The 23,998-nt window shown below is 37.0% G+C and overlaps 1 long non-coding RNA gene across 10 annotated transcripts in view; it reads right to left on the reverse strand.

Annotated features, from left to right (window-relative positions):
• The window catches only part of LOC107870740, a 48,632-nt gene that overhangs the window by 13,447 nt on the left and 11,187 nt on the right, over positions 1-23,998 (reverse strand). For 7 of the 10 annotated variants that reach the window (XR_007055894.1, XR_007055899.1, XR_007055897.1 and 4 more), the window contains one exon: positions 17,807-17,868. This is a non-coding gene — a long non-coding RNA (uncharacterized LOC107870740). Of the gene's footprint in view, positions 1-7,994; positions 8,217-10,797; positions 10,933-17,806; positions 17,869-23,998 lie in introns of all 10 variants that reach the window. The other 3 variants (XR_007055896.1, XR_007055895.1, XR_007055898.1) reach the window with 3 other exon arrangements.

Raw genomic sequence — 23,998 nt, forward strand, 5'->3', positions numbered from 1 at the left:
GGAAAATCGCTGCAATGTGGATCTATCATGGTACGCTTCTGAATTGCCATTTTGGCCACCTCCGCGATGTGCCATTATCGTGGAGGCTCACTGGAAAGTGACAAATGTGAAATAGGACATCACCGCAATGCGGTGGAATCGCGAAGTCTTACTAGAAATTGACAATTGGGATTTTGGTCCCCTCCGCGATGCGCTAGTGACCAAAATGACAATATTTTACAAATGGAACTTAAAATCACCATAACTTCTCATCCAGTTATTGGATTAAGGCGAATCTTATATTGTTGGTAAGCTGATTCAATTTCTACACATTAGAGGGTCTAAATATGGAAAATTCTATATGTATGGAAAGTCATTCTTTCTTGAAGCGAACACGTGACATTCTAGACGTCAAATTGAGTTAAGAAAAGAATGGGGTATTACAATATTTTCCCTTTGAAAATATTCGTCCTCGAATATTGCTAGTTAGACTAAGAATACTGAGAAATATAAGGATATATGATAGCATGCACAACTGAAATAAATTGTAAAACTGAATCCAAATCATTCTGAGCTTCTGAGTAATTTTGTGAGTACTTGTGTTTTTAATGAAGACGATTATGTAGCTGAATCTAAAAATGGAAAGATACTGAATTAAGGAAGAGTAGTACCTTCAACTGAATCTAAATTTGTGGAGAAAAGGTGAGGGTACTTGGCTCACATATCTACTTCTACTTCCCAAGTGGCGCCCTCAACCAACTGATTCCGCCAAAGTTTGACCAAGGAAACTTCTTTGTTGCTTAGTCTACGGATCTAATGATCTAAAATCTTAACTGGAATCTCTTTGTATGAAAGGTTGTTCTAAATATCTGAGCTTTCTAAAGGAACTACAATCGTGGAGTCACTGGTGCACTTCTTAAGCATAGAGACGTGGAATATAAGATGAACGAACGATAAGTCTGCGGGCAAATCAAGCTCAAAAGCTACTTTCCCAACACGACTCATAATTCTGTAAGGGCCAAAATACCGAGGACTAAGCTTCCCCTTTTTGCAAAATCTCTTCACCCCTTTCATGGGTGAAATCTTCAGATACACTAAATCACCAACCTCAAACTCGAGGTCCCTTCTTATCATATCTGCATATGATTTCTAACAACTCTAGGCTATTTTCAATCTTTCTCTTATCAACTGGACCTTCTCCATAGCTTCAAACACTATGCCTGGCCCAAGCAAAGTAGCCTCACCCACTTCAAACCAACCTATGGGTGATCTACATCTCCTTCCATAAAGAGCCTCAAACGGGGCCATCTGAATACTAGCATGATAACTGTTATTATAAGCGAACTCAATCAATGGCAAATGCTCATCCCGACTACCTTTGAAAATCAAGAGCACATGCCCTCAACATATCTTCTAGAGTTTGGATGGTCCACTCTTCTTGACATCTGTCTGAGGGTGGAAAGCTGAAGTAAGATGGACTTGAGTACCAAGACCCTTCTGAAAAACTCTCCAAAACTAAGAGGTAAACTGAGTACCCCTATCTGAGATGATAGATAAAAGAAACCTATGCAGTCAGACTAACTCTCTGATGTACAACTTAGCATAATCTTCATCTGTGTAAGACGTGTGAATTGGCAAGAAATGCGATGAATTAGTCAACCTATCTACAATAACACAAATCATATCATGCTGGCGGCACAAATTGGGTAAACCCATCACAAAATCCATATTCACCTCTTCCCACTTCCAAGTGAGGATACCAAACTCTTGCAATAAACTACCAGTTCGTTGGTGCTCTACCTTAACCTGTTGACAAGTTGCACACTTTGCTACAAATTCCGCTATATCTCTCTTCATAACATTCTACCAATAGATTTCCCGTAAGTCACGTTATATCTTGATAGCTCTAGGATGGATGGAATAATGCGCACCATGTGCTTCTGGCATAATCTGCTGTCTCAAATCATCAACATAAGGCACATGCAATCTACCTTGGTGTCTCAACAAACCATCTCCCCCTTGGTAGAAAACCTCTACCATTTGGTCTTTAATTGACTCCTTCAGTTTGACCAAACTGGAATCCTAATCTTGCTTCTCTCACTTTCGAAATTAGGGAATATTCGGAACTACTTTGAACTCTAACATTCCATTCATCTGAGTCAACCAACCTAACACCCAATCTAGCTAATCGATGCACTTCTCAAACTAACTCCTTATCATTCTCCACATGAGCAACACTGCCCATACACAGTCTACTAAAGGCGTCTGCCACTACAATGGCCTTGCCCGGATGGTACAACATGCTCATATCATAATCCTTCAACAATTCTAACCACCTTCTCTGACGAAGATTCAACTCCCTCTGAGTAAACACATACTCCAAGATTTTGTGATCTGTGAACACATCAACATGCACCCTATACAAATAGTGACTCCAGATTTTTAATGCAAACACAATATCAGCTAACTCAAGATCATGGGTTAGATAATTCTTTTCATGAGACTTAAGCTTTCCAGAGGCATAGGCTATGACCTTACCTCTCTGCATCAGAACATAACCCAAAACAACTCTAGAGGCATCACAATACATTACAAAAATGTCTATACCATCAGGTAATGCTAACACTGAGGCTGATGTGAGTCGAGTCTTCAACTCTTGAAAACTTTCTCGCAGAAATCTGACCATAGGAACTTAATTTTATTTTGGGTCAATCTATACATAAGGGATGCAATAGACGAGAAACCCTTAATGAAGTATCTGTAATAGCCTGCTAAAATAAAAAAACTCCTAATGACTGACGGAGAGTTATGTCTAGGCCAATTTCTTACGGCTTTCGTCTTTTAGGGATCAACTCTAATACCCTCACTGGAAACGATATGACTAAGGAAAGCTACTGACCTTAGCCAAAATTCGCATTTGCTAAATTTGTTAAACAATCGGTGATCTCTAAGAGTTTGCAACATAATTCTAAGATGGTCTGCATGATCATCCTCACTACAAGAGTAGACGAGTATACCATCGATAACGACTATGACAAACATATCCAAATACTATTTGAACACTTTGTTCATCAAGTCCATGAAAGCTGCGGGGGATTGGTTAGTCCAAAAGACATGACTAGAAACTCAAAATAACCATAACGGGTTCTGAAAGCTATCCTTGAAATATCACATTCCCTTACTTTAAGCTGATGTTAGCTGGATCTAAGGTCTATCTTTAAGAAATAACTTTCACCTTGGAGTTGATGAAATAAGTCATCAATTCTGGAGAGAGGATATTTGTTTTTGATGATAACTTTATTCAGCTGGCGATAGTCAAAGCACATGCATAGAGAACCATCTTTCTTTTGCACGAATAAGTTAGGAGCGCCCCATAGAGAAACACTAGGACTTATAAAACCATTATCTAAAAGATCTTTGAGTTGCTCTTTCAACTCTTTAATCTCGATGAGAGCCATACGATATGGAGGTATAGAAATAGGCTGAGTATCTGGAAGAAGTTCAATACAGAATTCTATTTCCATATTAGGAGGTACCCCTAGTAAATCTTCGGAAAGACATCAGGAAACTTATTGACTACGCTGACTAACTAAATTACTGGAGACTCTGACTTAGTTTCTTTGACTCGAACAAGATGATAGATACACCCTTAGGAGATTAACTTTATGGCTTTAACAAAAGATATGAAATGGCTTTTGGGAGACACTGAATTTCCTTTCCACTCAAAGAATGACTCATCTGGAAAGTAAAACTTCACCACTCTAGTGTGACAATCTATGAATGTATAACAGGAATGAAGCCAATCCATACCAAGAATAATATTAAAATCAACCATATCTAACTCTATTAGGTCTGCTAATATGATTTTATGAATGATAGTGATAGGACACTTTCTGTAAATTTGCTTGGCAAAAACTGACTCACCTATTGGGGTAGAAACCAAGAAAGGCTCAGGGATCTTTTCAGATATTACCTTAAAATTTACTACAACTAATGGGGTCACATAAGAGAAACTCGACCTAGGGTCTAACAACATATAAACATCAAGATGAAAGACGCGAAGCATACCAGTAACAACATCTGGTGAATCCTCCTGCTCCTAATAGGATGGTAAAGCATAAAACTTATTCTGGCATTGATCGCCACCGGTACTAGATGATGCGCTCTGAAGAGGAGCTGGGCGACCTAGAGGAGCTGGTGCACTAGTAGCCTGAGTCTGGGGACAGATATCCTTATTTCCCTGTCTAGTATGCGAGCACGCTTTGATTTCATGATCGGTTGGCCACAACCAAACAACCTTTCTGATATCACAAACACTTACCCATATGGGTCTTACCACACTTAGCACATAGTGGATAATTGGGCATCCCACTTACATTATTCTGGGATCTGGATATAGAAGGCTCACCCCACTACTCATGTCTACCTATGGGAATGAGAGCACTAGCTGAATATGGTGTTGGCATAGATGAACGATTCTGAATTTACAAACCATTGAGACCTATTATGACCATACTCTAACTATCCTATTCTAGCCCTCTTGTTATTTCTATCTCTCCCATTCACTTCTCTACCTCTATCTATTGGGCATAGATTATCAACCTAGCAAGATCTATGTCCCCAATAAGCATAGCAGTCCTACACTCCTTAACTACCAACCTAGACACACCGGTCATAAACTTACTCATGCTTGACCTAAGGTCAGCCATCTGATCAGGGGCATACTTAGACAACTGGTTAAACTTAAGGCAATACTCCTTTACTGTCATCGAGCCATGCCTCAAGTTCATAAACTCTTCTATCTTGGCTTCCCTTATCTCACGTAGGAAGAACTTATCAGGAAATACATCCTAAAACACCTTCTATGACATAGGAGCTGTATTCTCCCCTTTACTTTTCTTCCATATCACTACACAATCATATGCAACATCCTTCAGCCTATAGGATGCCAACTCTACACTCTCCTTTTCAAAAACATGCATAATCTGGGTGATCTTCCTCACCTTATTTAGATAAAACTGTGGGTCCTCACCTTTCTTCGATCCAAAGAATTTGGGTGGGTTCATTCTCATAAAATCTCAAATCCTGGTTGTGGCTAAGTCCCTATTTTGCTGAAGTAGGACTGCAGCCTAACGGTTGCCATGAACATTATCTGTCATAACTTAGGCTAGTGCCTGAAAGGCAGATCAAAACTCTACATGTGACACATTATTATTCAAAGGATCTGCAGGCTGAGGTGGCTAGTTATCATTTCAGTATGCGTTAGCTCGATGAGGAGGCATTTTCTGTTATGTGAAAGCACGAGTTAGAAGAAGATAAATACAATGAATACATGATAGATCATAAAAGAAGAGATGATTTCCTAAAATGCTTCATAGCCTCTTGCTCATAGATGTGGCGCGCTTCACACCGATGATCAAGACTCTATGCAACGTGGCTTGTCTGACTTCCTAGGACTCTCTAAACCTTAGGCTCTGATACCAAGTTTGTAATACCCCAAAATCTAATTTTAAATATGCCATATGGTGCTCCGAACTACAAGTAGTCCTGAGCTAATCCTGACCGCCTTCTACTAAATTTGAATCTCAAAATAGGGGAATATAAATGTGAGATCAAAATAAATGCAGAAAACTATCTGAACTATTTGAGCATATCTGAAAATTCTAATCCCATCAGTCTGATAAAGCAAATATTGAAAATTAGAATACTGCAACTAAAATCTAAAACTAAATCCGGTAGTCCGACGAGCCTCTACTGACTAAATTTAGAGAGTCACCGGGATAGGCCCCAACTGACTCAAACTGTCTGAAATGAATACTAAATCATCTACTAATAAACTGGAAATCTGAATAGCTAAGTCCCCGAACTATGAGGACTCAACAACTGTTGAGATGTAGATGAGATGCTAAAATCACTCACGTTGCTGAGACTGAGCACCTGAACCTACATTATGAGACAATGTAGAACACAGAAGTATATGTAGATCAGTACTGATATGGGTGTGAATGCAATAAGTAAACAATATCATCCTAATTTATAAAATCATCCATGGTAAATGTAAATGACTCACATAGGATTGTGTAATCCAAAAACCGAGGATCATAAATCATGAACAATAAAGAATATAATATAAATCTTGTGAGTCATTACATTCAGTTCCAAAAATCTGTTCTTTTTGAATACTACTACATTATCTTATAAATTGCAAAGGAAATACTTCATTTCAAGACATTAAGAATCTTAAAAAACACAGCTTTCAAAACATATGCTTTTATCTTGAGGATTTAAACCAATTGACTGTATTAAGAGTAAGGGACTTCTTTTGGGAGGTTCTTCTAACCGACATAAACCATGTGAGCATTCATGGAGTCCAAAGTCTTACCCACATTGGGGAGAGCTGTTCTACCCTTGCCATCAGAATAGAACCTTTATCTTAAGTGATCACTATCATAGTCATCCACATAGAAATGAGAATAATCTTAATGATACAGTGGCACGTAGTTCTGGGGCATAAAACCTTGGTAACATACCCATCTCAGTGCTAAATACTAATCCCATTCTTATGCTCAGGATATTAGGAAATCCACTTCAAAAATAGCATATGGGTCTACAATAAAACCAATTATCCTCATTCTTTTCGTAAAATCTCAAGTCATATGAACAATGTGGATTCTTTATCTTAGCTTAGCACCAAAAGGTCAAATCTTTATCAAAAATCTGAGTATAATCTTATCATAAGGTGCGTGTAGCACAAACAATCTTGAAATAGCAATCTTTAATTAGGCTTAATGACCAATGCATCAAACTCACGTTAAAATATCATAATGTTCAAGCTTGACAATGTAAACATTGATAAATTAATTCAAAATCTAGAAATTACTGAAATATGCATAAAAATATGAACAGAATCATGTAATTAAACTTATAAATCACTGAAAATCTCATAAGCTTGTGAATAACAATAATGGGTATAAAGCATAACTTGAATTTCATGGAAAATCATATAAAAATTCATAAAAATTGGAATTAAAATAAGTTTTTGGGCACAAGGATGAAAGGAGTGTCCTTGTTCATAACCCCACATACCTTAATTGATGATCTTAGATGAAAAACATGAATCTTGGACTTCTATTGTGTCTTTGGAGATGATTTCTTAGAGTTCTTGAATTGGAAATCCTTAATCTTGAATTTCCTTGAAGAATTAATGGAGGAATTGGATTTCTCAAGGAGTAAGCTTTGATGATCTAGGGTTTTATTTAAGAGTATTTTGGTGAAAAGTCGGTACAATATGCTTAGGATAAGTTAAATGATCTATTATTCACGACTTAGGGCTAGAGAAAAGACCAAAGAGCCCCTTTTAATATTTTACTCGGACTGGGAAAATTCCTAAAATTGGCCTACAGCGTGATGCACTGTTATTGCGGTTGCCTACTGGAAACTACCAACTGGGACCTGGAAAATTGCAGCGATGCGAACCTATAGTGGTACGCTTCTGAATTGCCATTTTGGCCACCTCCACAACGCGCCATAATCGCGGAGGCTCACTGGAAAGTGACAATTGTAAAATGGGACATCACCACAATGCGGTGGAATTGCGAAGTCTTATTGGAAATCGACAATTGGGATTTTGAACCTCTTCGCAATGCGCTAGTGACCAAAATGACGGTGTTTTACGACTGAAACTTAAAATCGCCATAACTTCTCGTCCGGTTATCGGATAAAGGCGAATCTTATATCATTGGAAAGTTGATTTAATTTTCTACACATTTGAGGGTCTAAATCTAGAAAATTATATATGCATGGAAAGTCATTCTTTCTTGAATCTAACGCTTGACATTCTAGACTTCAAATTAAGTTAAGAAAACTATAGGGTATTACAGTTACATACTACCCCCTTAGGATCATTTGTCCTCGAATGATAATACAAGGCATTTACTAACACGATTTGACTCCACATACCTCTACTCTTACCTTTAACAAATACAAAAAACAAAGATGTTATGGAATACACATACCTTAAGCACGATTATCTAGAATGGGAAACAAGAACGAGTACTTGTACTTTATGTCATCTTCCGTTTCCCAAGTATCTTTCTCAACATTTTAGGTCCTCCAAAGAACATTTATTGAAGTCACATCCTTATTCTGAAATTGATGAACTTGACGATACAAAATCTTAATCGGGACCTCCTCATAGGATAGGGAACCCGAGATATCCACCTCCTCCAAAGGAACAACTGTCAAAGGATCACGAATGCACTTCGTCAATATCAAAACATAAAACACCGAATGAATGAAGCTCAAATTAGAAGTCAACTGCAAATCATATCCAACATTATCAACCCATTAAAAACTAAGTACGAACCAATATAATGGGAACCGAGCTTCCCCTTCTTACCAAATCGCATCACTCCCTTCATAGGAGGCATCTCAAAGAACACTTAATCACCAACACCAAATTCCAACTCCATTCACCTCATGTTCGTGTAGGACTATTGGCAACTTTGGGTGGCGTTAAGTCTATCCCGAATCACCTTAACCTTCTCTATGGCTTGGTGAACCAATTTAGGATCAAACAACTTATTTTCATCAACTTCAAACCACCCAATAGGATACCTACACATCCTACCATATAAGGCCTTAAAAAGATCCATACCAATGCTAGAGCGATGATTGTTATTATAGGAAAATTTTATGAGAGGATAGTGGTTAACCCAACTACCACCAACATCAAACACACAAGCCCAAAGTATGTCTTCCAAAACCTAAATTGTTCTTTCTTCTTGTCCATCTATTTATGGGTGGAAAGTAGTACTAAAGTATCACCTTAGTCCCTAAAGCTTGCTAGAACGACCTCCAAAAATAAGCTAAGAACTGAGTACCCCAATCATATATGATGTAACCTAGAGCACCATACAATTTGACGATCTCCTCGATGAACTTGGCATAATCATTGGAAGAGATATTAGTGCTCATTGGCACAAAGTGAGTGAACTTATTCATCCTATCCACGATGACCCAAATCAAATCAAATTATTGGAGAGACCACGGAAGACTGATAACAAAATTCATATTAATTATCTCCCATTTCCATACTGGTAGCTCAATCTCTTGAGTCAACCCATCAGGCCTCTAGTGCTCTACCTTCACCTGTTGAGACACCGTGCACTTAGCCACAAAATTGGCCATGTATCACTTCATATTATTCCACCAATAAATCTCTCTAAGATCATGATACATCTTCATTGAACCAAGATTAATAGTATAACGCGACTCATGAGCTTCATCAAAAATTCTTCCTCGCAACTCGTCAATATCAGAAATACACAACCTGCCTTAGTACCTTAAGATGCAATGACTACCAATCTAAAATCCATCACTTTCTACCTACCTACATCATTCTTGATGTGCATCAAGATAGGATCTAACACTTGCCTCTTCTTTACTTCAACACAAAGAGATGAAGGTCCAATTATAACTAGGGAAGTGAGTGAAAAACTTTGGAAAATTTCCAAAGACCCAAAATCGAAGGCATTACATTCTAAGAATGGTTATTAAGTTTAATATTTATCTTCATGTGAGACCTAGTGAAATTTTAATAATTTTATTTTTGACCCTCCTGCTTGTGTAATGTCAATTTTTGACTTGCATTATATTTAGGGATGTTACAAAAAAGTGTTTTGGGAAAGTTCTAGAATTTTTGAAAGGGGTTCAGGGTTATTTTGAAACACCAAGATAGTGTGCTTATGCGATAGTGGCATGGCACAAAGGTTAGCCTTTGCGATAAGGACGTGGCACAGAGGCTACCCTCCGCAATAAGGGTGTGCCACGTTTCTATGTTAAATTTGTCCAGTTTTTCTTTTTTAACTTGGGGTGAGGGGCTTTTGGTCTTTTTACCCCTTGTATAACTTACAAACATAAAAGTGCCCCTTTTTCTTCAGTTTTCAAAGATCAAAATCATTCTTTTTCCTCTCTAACTCAAAACCTAAGAATACTCAAGGGTTTTACGAGGAATTCACTGTTCAAGATCCAAACTTTAAATTCTCTATAAATTATTCTATATTTCAAGCATGTTGATTATCCTTAACTTGTTTTTTACATTGTTGGATTAATTCATCAAATTTTCATCTGATTAAAATTGATGGATTTGAAATTGGGTTGAGGGATTTAGATTGGGTTTACTTGAATTACTTTTCCCATGGTTTAAATTATTTATACATGCTTTACTTAATGGTTATGGGGACTGAATTGGTGTATTGTTTTAATGGTTGGAATGGGGGACATGTATTTCCTAAAATTGATGGAATTTTTGCTTGGTAATAGCAAAACCTCGCCTAGTTTGTAAACTTGATTTTAAATATGGAAAATTGTATGGTTTAACTTGTCTTTTGGACCCATTGCATTGCATTAAAGGAATAAATGAATGAATATGGTTTTGATGGCTTTGGTGGAATTGGATTTGGATATTAAATGGAACTTGGGAGGTAATTTTCTTATATAGATTGGTTTGGCATAATTATATTAGCTTGCAAGCATATTTGGTATGATGATACCATATTGTTAAATTCCTCAATGAATGACTCCTGGGATAATGGAAGGCTTATGTTTAAAGTGTTTTAATTTTAGATTAAAAGGAATTGTGTAGCTCACTATTAAGGTATGGATCCCGGGGGGATCAATATAAGAAACCATATTAACCGACGTTAAGGGTCCAAGTGACCGTGTGCTTGGTGCATATAATATATATATATATATGTGTGTGTGTGTATATATATATATATATCGGGATGGATATGGCCTTAGTGACTTTGTTCATACCTTGCGTTTTCCTTAGTTCATGCGGCAAACACACACTGGGTCTGCAATGCCCCGAGTCTATACCCCGAATGTCACACAGTGCTTACAATCCTAAAGGACCATAAGCTGACCCATGACTGGTACCTGCTGTTAGCACTGAATAGTAATACTATAATAATGCAGAAGTATAACTGAAATGCCATAAGGTTCACAACATTGAAAACCAATACTGAAATACTGATGTAATACTAAAAAGAAAACTGAACAACTGTCTGAAATAATTTAGCCTGAAAGACTCTATTTTTTGAATGGGGAGTTGATAGGACAAGTCCTCAACTAACTCCAACAACTAAATAACATGAGTCTACTGAAATACTGAAAAGAATAACTCAGTCCTCAAAATATGAGGACTCACCACTGTAGTCGCTGTAATAATCTAAACTGCTAAGTATGATCTAGAGACCATGCATCCGGACCTATGATATGAAACATCATAGCGCAAAAGAAAAGGTATGCATTAGTACTTTGAATATACTAGTATGCTAAGTAAGGTAGACTGATATATATGTGTTTATATGCATGAGATGATGATTGACTGAATGACATGAACATGACTGAATAAGAGTACATGGATAACTGAGACTACTGTAAATACTGAGTATGCAATAATATGAACATATATTGTATCTAGGATCATATTGAAACTGAATACTGAGTTTTGATAACTGAGTGACTGATATCTGAGATTTTTGATAATTGATAACTAGGTGACTATTTCTGACAGTCCTGATTCTGTAGAACTGAACTGAGTCCTATACTGAGTATGGAACTGAAACTATAACTGTGGGAGTGTTCATCTAACCGACATACCCCTATATAAGCTAAGTTGGGGTCCAACCTGTAACCCCAGTTGGAAGGGTATTAGCACCTTGCAAGGGATACTAACAGGGTTGGGTAAACCCTAATATGGCAGGATAAACCATAATTTATATGTATGGTTGCATCAAACCTAGTCTGGAAAAAAGACCCCTACGCTGGCTACGTAGTTATGTAATGCAGGGATTGCTACTAAGGGCCAAACCCTATGCTGGCTAGAATGCCCCCATCCCTGGGTTCGCTCGACGCTGAATTCTACTCCCAAGTGAAAGGACACTGAACTGATCACTAGACTGTACTAGGCTTGACTGATCTATTAATGATCGTATTGACTAACTAACTGGACTGATTTCAGTGAGTTCTATAACTGACTAAATTCTAGTATTTGTGACATTACTGAGACTATCTTGTAGCTACTGTAATTCTAGGAAAACATCTAGATTGTCGGGTATTGAATACCCCCAGGACTCGATAGCATCTACACTAGTAGAACATGGAAATACTTGAAACATGACAATAGTTAACTATTCACAATGCAATCATTTAGATATTTCATCAAGCTCTTGGAAGTCATGAACTTGTACATGAATAGGAATACATGCTAACATGTCATAATTACACTATTCAATTCACATAGTCATTCCAACAAACACTTGCAAGGCATAGCTTTAGCATGATAGAAATTTAAACATGTACTAATGGTATGAGTTCAACACTAGGATCACCAAGGGATCACAAATGCACAATTAACTCAATTAAGTATTTTGTCAAACACCTAGGAGGCATAATCTTGTACTTGGGCATGAATAACATATTGATGCATCATGACTATAATCATCAATTCACAATTCAAGGGTTTTGATATGGGGATTACAACAATTACATACATGATCTCTTATACTCATAAAAACTACAATTAAATCTTGAATTCAAAACCCATACTAGCAACATAAACATAAAAACAATCCAATTGATACATGTAATTCATAAAACTATTAACTTGAGATTTTGAAAAGGGTTCTTGAAATCCAAGGGTGGAAGGAAACCCAAGGATAAACACCTAACATACCTTGATTGGTTATTTCATGAGAATTTTTGGCAATTGCTTGAAGCTTGTACTTGAATTGCATGAACCTAGGGTTTGTTCTTGGGGGATGCTTCGAGCAAAATTATGGATAAAAGGGCAAATAATGCTCCCCAAGGCTTTAATTATCTGTTATGGATGAGTTAGTGTGGAGGAAAAGAACCTTTCCCTTAAAAATGCGAAAATAGAACCTGGGAAATAGGTGCATACGATGGGGGGCGCATCGCATGCTAATCGCATGCAACTACTGCCTCTCTCATGAAAATGGCTATAACTTTTCGCTCGGGTATCAGATTAAGGAAAAATTGGTATCGTTGAAAATCTAATTCAATTATCTACAATTTGGTGGGTCTTGAGGTGAAAAATTCTACATTTATCAAAATTTATACACTTCAAATTAGACCCTTGTAGAATCAAACACCAAACTGTGGGCGAATCAAAGTACCTTAGCTCGACTTTATTTTAAGCAACTTTTATGAACATTTTTAACGTGGAAATCATTTCACAGACTAGGATAAGGATTATGACATGTTTATTCAAAATAAATTCATGGGATTAGAGTCAACACCCGTGAGAATGGCGTTTCAAATTCTAGCACAAAAATCTAGGGTGTTACATTATCTTTCCCTTAGGAACATGCATCCTCGAATGAGACTTGTTAGACTGAGAGTACTGTATGAAGGTAACTGAGGTCATATTCTGAACATGCATGACTGAAAACAAGATTGTATAAGTGATTCTAAAATATGATACATGTACTGAATATCATGAACTGAACTGATTTCTTGAGCACATGCAATGACATGAGAATAACTAAAAGCTGAGATAGGATGAGGGAGTTAACTTGTAAGTAACCAGTACCTCAAGATGGATCTAGTTTCATGAAGAAAAGATGAGAGATTTAATACATGAAAAGTTCGAGGGTATTACAACATCTCCCTCTTGGGATAGTTTATCCCCCGAATGATATTGACTTGGCTGAAATACTAAGGAAAAACTGAGATGATGCACGGGACACTTATGAACTGAAGCATGACTAAATATCTGGAATCTAAAACTGATGTATGATGTATGAACTGAGATGAATGTGCAATCTACATGGATGCAAATATTTTACCTCATTGAATAGCTATATTCATGAAACTTTTGATAGTAAGGCTAGATCAGAAGATAGAAAACAATAGGAACTTATCTACTGGACTGTTAAACTGAGTTGCTGGTTATACGGACTAACTCATACTTAAAGCTTATACATAACTGGAGCATTCATTCAATGTTCTTTCCAAGAAGTTCTAATAACATTAGAGAGCAAAGGATCTTGGGCATGATCTGAATAAGATATCTGAAGAAGAAGTGACAACATGGCTAGAATTCTAGAATATAGAACAAAGGACTATGAAACATGAGCTAAGATAGAATTGCCATGCCTCAGACCATGCAACTGCTATTTTCAAGCTTAGACATACTACTCAAATACTCCCTCAACTATACCTTCTACTTCACAACTGCACTTCTTCTGAGACTACTAAAGATATTAACATGAGCACTGATAACTCTACATGCTGAAGTCTGATTTGAACTGAATCCTATCACTCTATTTAAGCCTACTCAAATATACAAAATGTAGACATAACCACGTAATACTAATCTGAATCATGAGTTTAATACACTCTTCATTTTCACAACTTCTCACTTTTTAAATAATTATTACCACTTCAGCAGCTATATTCAACCTCCTACTAGATATTTACTCACGCGCAATGCATTCATCCTTAGATAAAATATGACATTTAAGCCTATTCTCATAACCATATTTGCCTTTCTAAACAAACACCCATAAAGCATCTTCCTTATATCCTCCAAACCTCTATCATCAACAACTTCTATGCACTACCCCAAGAAAACACACACAAGATTTCAACTAACAATGACGCCACTGAAGGATGGAAAAATTTAGGAGCGTGCTATGAAGCGTGTGTTGCATACTCTGGAGTGTCAGAATAGAGTGTGTTCTGCATGCTGTATCGCATGCTCCCTCAGCGTCGTATGCTAATCGAAGGCATCTACTATTTTTTACTTCCAAACATTTCCTCACACTCATTTGAAAATTCTGAAACTTACTCGAGATATACTATTAACAACTCCGACCATGAATCAACTTAAGAATTAATGTTTTGATGCCGGAAAGGTCAAAACTAAGATCGCCAAAGTTTGGGAGCTTTAGAAATGACTAAGTCCTTCACTTAGTGAAATCTTATAAGTCTTGGACCCCTTTTAACATGTAATAGTAAGCTGAAATAAGTTTTGTCAACAGGGAGCATTTACTCTCTCCCACCTAATAATTGCTCATCACTATTATTATTTCATAAGGGGAGGTCACTGAAAGGCTAGGACATGAGGACTTAAAGCATGAAAGAGTAACTTTGACATTCAACTGAGGCCTAAGAAATAGAGTATCAATAACATAAATTCATCCAAGAGTTCTAAAATAAGGACATACATGACATAAATTTGAATTTTGCTGATCATTAAAAGTGTAGCATGAGTATGGAACTGAGTATACTGTAAAACATGAGTACATGTGTCATGAGCTGAATGACATGAGTTTGGAGTTCATGATTTTCTGGAAAATGATTCGTACTGCTAAGTCATACTAGAAACTGAAAGCGTATATGGTTTTTCTATAAAGTGCATGAATATGAGCTTTGATGAGGGAGCTAACATGTTAGGCATAAGTAGATATCGTGATGACTGAAAAACTTTGCATTGAGATAAGAATAGGTTGGGAATCGTCTTCCCTTAATGCTTTTCTACACATACAGGACCACTACTAGAGTCTGAGATCCTGACTTAGGTCCCTGTTCTATCATCTCCCCCTTATCTTAAGTCCATCATTCTAAGTCTGTGAACCACTGGATCAATATCTCTAAACTGAACTGCCACCACTTTGCTCTAGAATCTAGGGGTATAACAATATGTATAAATGACAAATTACCCTAAATGACTATGACCGATAATATAAAACTTGTTGCTAGTACTTTCTTTTGAGATACGACTCTTGGACCTCTATAACCCTAATAGTCATCATGTAACAACTTAAAATTGACTAACTTAGAATTTTCAACTCCTCTATCTATTAGCTCAACCTTCAAAGATTCAACTTATATTCTAACACATAATATGGATATCCGCAAATCCTTAATAAACATACTATTTTCATCATAGCCTATAAATATCACATCTCTAAACTTATATTTTCCCCACACCATGAGAATTACCACTATATCAACATCAATAACACATAATTTCAAATCTTCAAACTTAAATTCTTGTATATAGTATTTCAAACGTACTGATTCTCCTTTCATACAACTAGCCCCATGGAATACATACTCTGCTCAATCTGGATGACACTATCCTAACTCTACTACTGTTGTTAAACTCCTGGGTTCATACTTCTAACTCTAGTTTACCTGCTATCATAGAACTCCAAAAAGAATTTGGGAACATGTCTGACTCTTAAAGCACTGAGGTACTACCCCTTTCATTCAAGGATAGGTTCATGGAAAACTAAAAATGAATTACTCTATTTCTGAAATCAAATGAAGATATTTTCTAGATTACTATAATTGGGCAATTTTTTGTATACCTGTCTGACTAGAATAGGCTTACATACTAGGGTAGACACAAAGGAGGGCTCTTCTAGAGTATCAGGACTGATGTTAAAATTAATAGTTATATATTAAGTTACAAATAGAAGCAAGGCTCCTATGTCTAATAAAGCATATGTAAGAATATGAAAGGCCTAAAACGTACCTGTAATCGTATCAGGAGAACTTTCCTGATCATGTCGGGACTGGAGTTCTTAAAGTCTATTCTGACCTTGACCACTGATGGTACTAAAAATGGTGCCCTGCTGAGTCGAGCGATAGGATAGGATTGAAGGACGGTTGGATTGGCCCTGCTGACCACGCTTTAGGCAATCTCTAACTCTGTGGCCTGGCTTGCCACACCCAAAATACACACCACTACTGGCTCTACACACACCCTTATGATTCCTACCATATTCTCCGCAAAGTGGGTTAGTACGAACTCCTTTCCTTCAACTCTGTGACTTAGAGCCTAGTGCTCTATTTCAACCATCATTTTTGTACTTAGGCACTGGTGCACTGGCTAAAGGCGAAGCTGAGGCTTAGAATTTCTGACAAAATTGGGAATGGTTACTACCTGACCTTAGCTTAAAACTACTTGTCCTGGCCCTCTTATTCTTTCCCTCTTTCTTCAAATGCTCCCCCTTCACTCTGCTGAGCATGAATCAAGAGCCTAGATAGAATAATAGCCTGTAAATTATTATAAGCAACTACTGAATAAGCTAAGGAAGTGAAAGTAGTTCTAAATTCATCATGAGAGACATGCTCGTTTAGGGGATCTTTCTGAAAAGACAGAGGTACGGGTTGATTCCCATTCTTCTTCTATTGTTCTTTATGAGAGGCATTTTTTGTACACAAAAGTATGGATGAGTTAGGAAGAGAGTTTAAATAGAGCTCATGCTCTTTCGCACGAGATGGATACTAAAATAAAGGGACTTTTCCTAAAAATACTTCATAGCCTCTTGTCCATAAGTGTGGTGCTCTACATACCCATGCACAAGACTCTACGGGATGTGGATTTCAGACTCCCTAGGACTCTTTAGAACCTTAGGCTCTGATACCAAGTTTGTAATACCCCGAGTCAATACCCCAAACATCACACGGTGCTTATGATCCTAAGGGACCACAAACTAACCCATAACTGGTACCTGCTGTGAGCACTGAATAGTAATACTATAATAATGTGAAAGTATAAATGAAATGCCATAAGGTTCACAACATTGAAAACCAATACTAAAATACTGACGTAATACTGAAAAGAAAATCGAACAACTGTCTAAAATAATTTAGTCTGAAAGCCTCTAACTATTTGAATGGGGAGTTAATGGGATAAGTCCCCAACTAACTCCAACAACTGAATAAAATAAGTCTACTGAAATTCTAAAGAGAATAACTCAGTCCTCAAAATATGAGAACTCACCACTGTAGTTGCTGCTAATTATCTGAACTGCTAAGTGTGATCTGGAGCCTGTGCATTTGGACCTATGATAGGAAACATCATAGCACAAAACAAAAGGTATGTGTCAGTACTTTGAATTTACTGATATACTAAGTAAGGTAGACTGATATACATGGGTTTATATGCGTAAGATGATGACTGACTAAATTATATGAAGATAACTGAATGAGAGTACATTGATAATTGAGACTACTGTAAATACTGAGTATGCAATACTATGAACATATACTATATCCGGGATCATACTGAAACCTAATATTGAGTTCTGATAACTAAGTGACTGACATCTAAGATTTCTGATATCTGAATTACTAATAACTAGTGACTGTTTTTGATAGTCTTGATTCAGTAGAACTGAACTGATTTCTATCAGAGTCTGGTTCTAAAACTATAACTGTAGGAATATTCATCAGACTGACATACCCCGACATAAGCTGAGATAGGGTCCAACCTGTATCCCCAGTTGGAAGGGTGTTATCACCTTGCCAAGGGATGCTAACAAGGCTGGGTAAACCCTAATTTGGTAGAAAGACCCATAATTTATATGGGTGGTTGTGTCAACCCTAGTCTGGCATGAAGACGTCTTACCATACACTGGCTACATAGTTTTATAAAGCAGGGACTACTACTAAGGGTCAAACCTATGCTGGCAGGAATGCCCCCATCCCTGGGTTCACTTAGTACTGAATTCTACTCCTAACTAAAAGGACACGAAACTGATCACTAGACTGTACTAGGCTTGATAGAGCTATTACTAATCATATTGACAGACTGAACTGGACTGAGTTCACTGGGTTCTATAACTGACTGAATTCTACTATTCATGAAGTTACTGAATCTATCTTGTAGCTGCTGTAATTCTAGGTAAACAGCTAGATTGTCGGGTATTGAATTACCCCAGAACTCGATAGCATCCATACTAATAAAACATGGCCATACTTGAAATATGACAATAGTCAACTGTTCACAATGCAATCATTGAGACATTTCATCAAACACTTGGAAGTCATGAACTTGTACATGTATAGGAATATATGTTAGCATGTCATAATACACTATTCAATTCACATAGGCATTCCAACAAACACTTGCAAGGCATAGCTTTAGTATGATAGAAATTTAAACATCTAGTAATGGAATGAGTTCAACACTAGGTTCACCAAGGGATCACAAATGCACAATTAACTCAATTAAGTATTTTGTCAAACACCTAGGAGGCATAATCTTGTACTTGGGTATGGATAACATGTTGATGCATCATGACTACAATCATCAGTTCATAATTCAAGGGTTTGATATGGGGATTACAAAAATTACATACATGATATCTTATACTCATAAAACTACAATTAAATCTGGAATTCAAAACCCATACTAGTAACATGAACATGAAAACAACCCAATTGATATATGTAATTTATGAAACTATTAACTTGAGATTTTGAAAAGGGTTTTTGAATTCCAAGGGTGGAAGGAAACCCAAGGGTGAACACCTAACATACCTTGATTGTTGATTTCATAAGAATTATTGGCAATTTCTTAAAGCATGGACTTAAATTTGATGAACCTATGGTTTGTTTTTGGGTAGGCTTGGAGCAAAATTATGGATAAAGGGGCAAATAATGCTCCCCAAGGCTTTAATTATCTGTTATGGATGAGTTAGGGTGGAGGAAAAGACCCCTTTCCCTTAAAATGCGAAAATAGAACCTGGTAAATAGGTATGTGCGACCCGGCATGCGTCGCACGCTAATCGCGTGCATCTACTGCCTCTTTCACGAAAATGGCTATAACTTTTCACTTGGGTATTGGATTAAGGAAAAATTGGTATCATTAGAAATCTAATTCAATTATCTACAATTTGGTGCGTCTTGATCTGAAAAAGTCTACTTATATAAAAATTTATACACTTCAAATTAGACCTTTGTAGAATCAAACACCAAACTGTGGGTGAATCAAATAACCTTAGCTCGACTTTGTTCTAAGCGACTCTTATGAACATTTTTACCTTGAAACCATTTCACACACTAGGATAAGGATCATGACATTTTTATTCAAAATAAATTCATGGGATTAAAGTCAACATACGTGAGAATGATGTTTCAAAGTCGAGCACAAAAATATGGGGTGTAACAAGGACCCTTCCAGCAGGGAGAGCTGGACCTATATAGTCCATGGGTGCCTTTAGGATGGATCAAGTTACATTGTTCAGGTTAAATCTTTAAAATCTCATGTTCATGGCCCTTGTCCCTATCCGGACATCCTATATATGTATATATGGATGTTGTGGATGTGGTTTTGACTGCATTTGGTAAATTGCATTATTTTATCCCTTTTAGTGAGTTATATGCTAATGCTCACTCCACTGACCATTCTAGATGCTACATTATTTCATAATATAGTGTCCAAAGGATTTTTCAGTTGCTCATGTATAGCGTTAGGTGATTCAGTATTTATGTGGATATACTGTGAAGTGGTAAGACTTCATATTTTAGAAGGCCCTATTATTTCATTGGTTTTCTATGGTTTTTAGTATTGTTTAGTATCTTATTTTGGATTCTTTTGGTCATAGTCGAGGGCATGTTCTGACTTAGTTGGTATTTCTATTTCTAGAGGCTTTTATTGACAAGTGTGGGTTGTTTGTTTGTTTTGACTCTTATTTCTCATTTGGTTTATCTATTTTTTTTATTATTATATTCGGTTGTCTTTCTCTATATTCCTGTATTGTGTTTTGGATATTAGGCTAAGGAGGTGGTCTCCAGCTCACGGTGTGCTTGAGATACCCATCATGACTAGGCCTTTATTTAGGTCTTGAAAACCTTCGTATCAGAGCATGGTTTAGGGTTGTTGGGTGTCCACCAGGTCGTGTCGAGTAGAGTCCCTTTTGTAAGTGTATAGCACACCGCACTTATAAGAGAGAGGCTACATTGACTTTAGGAATGTTTCCCTTTCTTGTATTCTATTTTTGGGCTATAAATTCTAGTGTTATGAAAATCCTTTTAACTCTTGACTTACTCACATTTCAGATCATGACTTCCCAAAGATCTGACAGTCGTAGAAACTCTATTGGACCCTCTATCTTACCTGAGGAAAATATAAAGGGAACACTCCTTATTTATGAAGTACAGACCCAGTCTAGGGTGCCTGCTCCTGACTGTACTGCTCTACGCATGGTTTTTTTTATCCCTACTAGTCCTTCTCAGAATTTTCTACCTGGTGATACTTATGCTCAATAACCATAGGGAGATATCGCTAATGTAGAGTTCTATCAGTCTATTCATATGCTCATTCAGTTGGCGGCATCGCAGTCTCATCGATCTGATTATATTATTCCTATTGTTAGTTTATTTGAGGTCACTTGGGTTGGTGATTTTATAAGGTTAAATCCCCCAACCTTTATAGGATCTAAGGTTGAGGAGAATCCTTGGGGCTAAGGATGAAGACTTTGTGAACTTGAAGCAGGGTACAATGAGTGTTAAGTTGTATGCTCTAAACTTTTAACAGTTGCCCCATTATGCTCTAGAGTTGGTGTCTAATATGAGGTCTCAAATAAGAAAGTTTTCTTCTGGGTTATCCCATGTTTTGGTGTTGGAGTGTAAGGCTACTATGTTAAATAATGTTATGGACATATCTAGGCTAATGATTTATATGTAGTAGGTAAAGGATAAGAAAAATAAGCAGGTAGAGATGAGAGAGAGGCAGAGGAAAAATTTTAGATATTCAACGTAGGGTTCGAGTCAGTAGAAAAGTGAGAATGATGGTAGGCAGTGGACTAAGAAGAAGAATTGGGAAAATTCTTATTCGACAGCTAGTGTTCCTTATCCTAAGACTTTGGGTGATCGTTGTTTTCAGGCTAGCACTGGTCCTAAGGTATAAGGTGCCCAGTCTCAGGCTAGTGGGGCTCGTTCAGCCCCACCTTATCCTCCTTGAAGTTTTTGTAAATAGCTTCACCATGTATATTGTGAAAAATAGATAAATCGGTGCTGTAATTATGGTCAACATGGTCATATGCAGTGAGATTGTCCTTCGACCAAGGGTACCATTGGATCTAATGAGGTTTTGGTTGCCACTTCTTTAGCTCATGCACCTAAGGGAGCCACTTCAGGTATCGACATTGGCCGAAATCATCTCTATGCTTTTGCAATTTTTCAAGAATGTGAGGCATCCCACAATGTTGTCACTAGTATGTTACAACTCTTCTCTCATGATGTTTATTATTTGCTTAGTCCAGGTCTTAGTCCAGGTTCTACCCTGTCTTATATGAGCCCTTATATAGTTGTACACTTAGGTTTTGGTTATAAAAATATTACTGACCCCTTTTCTCTGTCTACTCTGATGGGTGATTATATTGTGGCTAGAAGAATCTATAGGGACTGTGTGATATCTATTTTTCATAGGTAGACATTGGCAGATTTAATAGAACTTGATATGGTAGATTTTGATGTGATCTTGGGGATGGATTGGATTCATTCATGCTATGCTTCTTTAGATTGTAGGACCCTAAAGGTCAATTTCTATTTTCCTAATGAACTGGTGATTAAACAGGAGGGGAGTCCCTTAGTACCCAAATGGGGGTTTATTTCTAATCTTAGAGGTCAGAAGTTAATGTCTAAGGGGTTTCTATATCATCTAGTTTGGGTTAAGGATTCCGACTCTGAAAGCTCTTCTTTGCAATCTGTCCCTATGGTTAATGAATTTCTGAAAGTTTTTCCCGATGATCTTCCTGGAATTTCAACTGATTGGGAAATAAATTTTGGGATTGATCTTCTACTAGCTACCCATCCTATTTTCATTCCTCCATATAGGATGCCTTTAGCTAAACTAAAGAAGCAGCTAAAAGATCTTTTCGATAAGGGCTTTATTCATCTAAGTATTTCTCTATAGGGTACTCCTGTACTTTTTGTGCAAAAGGAAGATAGGTCTCTTGAATGTGTATAACTATCTTCAGTTGAATAAGGCCACAGAGAAAAATAAGTACCCTTTTTCTAGGATTGATGATCTTTTTGACCAGCTTTAGGGCGCTATGTGTTTCTCTAAGATTAATCTTTATTTGGGCTACCATTAGTTGAAAATTATGGAGGTTAATATTCCCAAGAGCTCTATCCAGACCCGATACGACCATTATGAGTTTTAGGTTATGTCATTTAGGTTGACTAATGCTCCAAATTCTTTCATGGATCCTATGAATTGGGTGTTTAGATAGTTCTTGGATTTGTTTGTTATTGTTTTAATAGATGACATCTTGGTGTACTCTAAGAGTGAGGAGGAGCATGACAATCACTTCTAAATTATGTTGCAAACTCATAAAGACTCTAGGTTGTATGCGATATTTTCTAAGTGTGATATTTGGCTAAGTGTTGTGACCTTTCTTAGGCATGTTGTGTCAAGTGAAGGAATCAAGGTTCATCTACTGAAAATTAAGGTAGTAAAGAAATGGCCTAGACCCATGAATCCAACCGAAATTAAAAGCTTCTTGGGATTGTGGTGGAGAGTTTCTCCTCTATTATTTCTTCGCTTACAAGGTTGATTCAGAAAAATGTTATGTTTTATTAATCCGATGCTTGTAAGGGCATAAGTTGTCTTATGCGCCAGTGTTGATCCTGCCCAAGGGCACTGATGTATTTGTTGTGTATTATGGTGCATCTCGTGTGGGACTGGGTTGTGTTTTGATGAAACATAGCAAGGTTGTAGCCTATGCTTCTAAGCATCTTAAGGTTTATGAGAGGATTAACCTGACTCACGAGATAAAGTCGGCATCTGTGGTCTTTGCGTTGAAGAGATGGCACCATTATGTGTATGGGGTGCATGTAGACATTTATTTAAACCATAAAAGCTTGCAGTATATGTTTATGCAGACATAATTAAATATTAAGAAAAGATGGTGGCTCAAATTACTTAAGGATTATGACATGAGTTTGCACTACCATCCAGGTAAAGTTAATGTTGTTGCTGACGCTCTTAGGAAGTTGTCAATGGGGAGTTTATCTTACATTGATGAGGAGAATAAATGATTGGTAAAGGATATTCATAGGTTGGCCAATTTGGAAGTTTGTCTTTTGGAGTCTGATGATGGAGGAGTGATTATTTATGAAATAGTTAAGTCATCTCGCATACTTATGCAAATTAAGGATGATATGGGCAAACAAAAGATTATGG

This window comes from Capsicum annuum, chromosome 5 (genome assembly GCF_002878395.1).
Source record: "Capsicum annuum cultivar UCD-10X-F1 chromosome 5, UCD10Xv1.1, whole genome shotgun sequence".
NCBI lineage: Eukaryota > Viridiplantae > Streptophyta > Magnoliopsida > Solanales > Solanaceae > Capsicum > Capsicum annuum.